This window comes from Rattus norvegicus, chromosome Y (assembly GCF_036323735.1).
Source record: "Rattus norvegicus strain BN/NHsdMcwi chromosome Y, GRCr8, whole genome shotgun sequence".
NCBI classification, from domain to species: domain Eukaryota; kingdom Metazoa; phylum Chordata; class Mammalia; order Rodentia; family Muridae; genus Rattus; species Rattus norvegicus.
Genome location: NC_086040.1, coordinates 58,062,441 through 58,065,565, shown reverse-complemented (window position 1 = coordinate 58,065,565; position 3,125 = coordinate 58,062,441). Strand labels below are relative to the sequence as shown.

The 3,125-nt window shown below is 46.4% G+C and overlaps 1 pseudogene; it reads left to right on the top strand.

The window, feature by feature from the left end:
* Positions 1 to 2,241: 2,241 nt before the first annotated feature.
* Positions 2,242 to 2,824, top strand: LOC134484487 (large ribosomal subunit protein eL19-like; annotated as a pseudogene).
* The last annotated feature ends 301 nt before the right edge of the window (positions 2,825 to 3,125 follow it).

The window sequence follows — 3,125 nt, the reverse complement described above, 5'->3', positions numbered from 1 at the left end:
TCCTGCACTATGCCTGCCTGGATGCTGCCATGTTCACACCTTGATGGTAATGCACTGAACCTCTGAACCCGTAAGCCAACCCCAATTATATGTTGTATTTATAAGAGTTACCTTGGTTATGGTGTCTGTTCATAGCAGTATAACCCTAAGTAAAACATTGACTATGGGGTGGCCAGTGAACCTCAGAGGTTCCCAGGTCTCTGTCTCCCTGATTCTGGTGTCAGAGTGGATGCTACCTCTTTAGACTTGTAAGTTGGCTCTGGGGATCCAAGCTCAGGTCTCCATGCAAGTACAGCAAGCAGTTTACCTACTGACCCATATCCTTTAGCTAACAAATGTGTTTAAAAGGAGATAGAGGTAGATCCCAGGTGCCTGACATCAGGGAAGCTGAGCTCTGGGGCACACAAGGGCAGCTGTTGCAGGGTGAGGGTCATGGTACAGGGTACATTAGGGCCAAGGAGACATAACAGGGACATTCTTGGGACTTACATTGCCTGTGCTGCTTCCACACAGAAGCCTGATGATGCTGGTGCAAGCTGGAGGAGAGCCATCTCCATCGGTAGAGGTTGCTGTGATCTAAATGTCTCCCCTACCCCATCCCTAGGAAGATGTCACCAAAGATGACAACATTCGGAAGCAGCACTTTGGAGGGTGTGACTTCAGTCATAAAAATGCACTCCTCCTCTGTGTTATTGGTGCACTTATGTTTAAAAAGAACCCCCAAAGAGCTTGCTGGACCTTCTCAGCCCAGGAAAATATATTCAGAATGCACCATCTACATGCCAGGTAGCAGGCTTCAGTAAATTTGCCAGGCTCTGATCTTGGACTTGAAGCCTCTTTATCAGCCATCCAGTCTCTGAGACTGGAGGGACAGCAAGCTGGCTGGTTCCTGGGTCAGGCAGGGATCTGCCAGGAGAGGTGTGGACATACAATGTGCTTCTTGATTTCTAGTCAGAACAGAATGCAGATGAATGCTTCAAGGCTAAGCAATATGAGTGGCACGGCTTGGTTAATCTCAGGCCCAAAATATAAAGCAAACAAGAAAAATAAATTGTATGAGAGAGTTGGTAGACATGATTACTAATCTTGGTTGCTGACTTGAGTGGTCTCTACTCAATTAAAATGCATGCATATGGCCACTTTTGTGAGGGATTTTCTTGATCAGGTTATTTGAATTAGGAAGATTGCCCTAATGTGGGTGGGACCTTTTGGTGGCAACCCAGATTTAAAAATGTGAAAGAAGGAGGCTTTGATTTTTGTCTGCCTGCCTTCACTCTCACTGGCAAGTTCATCTCTCCTGTGGCTGCTGCATTCCTTTGCTATTATTCGAACCACCTTCTCTGATATCTCATTGTAGACTGAAGACCAACGCCTCCAGGAAACACACGTACCTTCAGCACGAGGTTAAGATGTCTGAGGCATCAATCATCATAGACTGAGCATACAATGTGGTTCTCAATACCCTTGTATGGGACAGTCATTGTTAGATTATCCAGTGTCCTGGAAGTCAAATTACCATTTGTTGTGTTTGGTGGTGTGAATAGGAGTGGGCCACCATAGACTCTTGTGTTTGAATGCTTGACACATGAGGAGTGATGCTATTAGGAGGTGTGGCCTTGTTGGAGTAGGTGTGGCCTTGTTGTAGTAGGTGTGACATTGTTGGAGTAGGTGTGGCCTTGATGGAGTGGGTGTGGACTTGTTGGAGTATGTGTGGCCTTGTTGGAATGGGTGTGGCCTTGATGGAGTGGGTGTGGACTTGTTGGAGTATGTGTGGCCTTGTTGGAATGGGTGTGGCCTTGATGGAGTAGGTGTGGCCTTTTTGGTGTAGGTGTGGCATTGTTGGAGTAGGTGTGATCTTTTGGTGTAGGTGTGGCCTTGTTTGAGTTGGTGTGGCCTTGATGCAGTGGGTGTGGCATTGCTGGTGTAGGTGTGGCCTTGTTGGAGTGGGTGTGGCCTTGTTGGAGTAGGTGAGGCCATGTTGGAGTAGGTGTGACTTTGTTGGAGAAAGTGTGCCAATGTGGTGGCTTTGCATTGAGATTTGTATATACTAAAACTATGCTCAGTGGTACAGACAATCACATTCTGCTGTCTGTGCATCCAGAACGTTGGGCTCCTCCAGCACCAAGTCTGCCTGGATGCTCCCATGATTCCTGCCATGATGATAATGGAATGAAACTGTAAGCCAGCTGCAGTGGAATCTTGTCCTTTATAAGAATTACCTTGGCCGCTGTGTCTGCATCCATGAGCATGCTCAGGCTACAGAAGAGCCTTGCCTCTAGTGTCCTCCACTGTGCTAAAAAGAAGGTCCAGTTGGACCCCAATGCTACCAATAAAGTCTCCAATGCCAACTCCAGTCAGCTGATCAAGAAGCTGATTGAAGAAGGCCTGATCATCTGGAAGCCTGTAACTGTCCATCCTCAGACTCGCTGCTAGAAACACACCTTGAAGGGCAGGAATATGGTCATAGGGAAGGGAAAGGGTACTGCCAACACTTGGGTGCCTGAGAGGGTGACCTGGATGAGAAGGATGAGGATCCTGCACCGGCTTCTCAGGAGATACTGGGAATCAAAGAAGATTGACCAACATATGTATCATAGCCTGTACCTGAAGGTCAAAAGGAATGTATTCAAAAACCAATGAATTCTTATAGAGCAGATCCTCAAACCGAAGGCAGACGAGGGCCGCAAGGAGCTACAGGCTGACCAGGCTGAGGCTCGCAGGTCTAAGACCAAGTAAGCACAAAAACGCGTGGGAGGAGCGCCCCCAGGCCAAGAAGGAGGAGATCATCAATACCCTGTCCAAGGACGAGGAGACCAAGAAATAAAGCTTCCTTCACGTCTGTGCATAGTGACCTCAATGTGGCCTCACATGATCAGTCATTAAAATAAAACAATCCTTAAAATAAAAAAAGAGTTAACTTGCCTATGGTGTCTGTTCACAGCTATGGAAATCTAACTAAGACAATGTGTATTCATTCTGCCATTTCTGTTTCTCTGGAAACCCTAATACAATAGCGCTCTAGAGAGAGGAACAAGTACCCACCAGACAACATAAATTCCAATTTACTTTTTTGGTGAATATGAAGTTGCTGTGGTTTTTAAAAAAAAAATACAAACTTGTTTTTT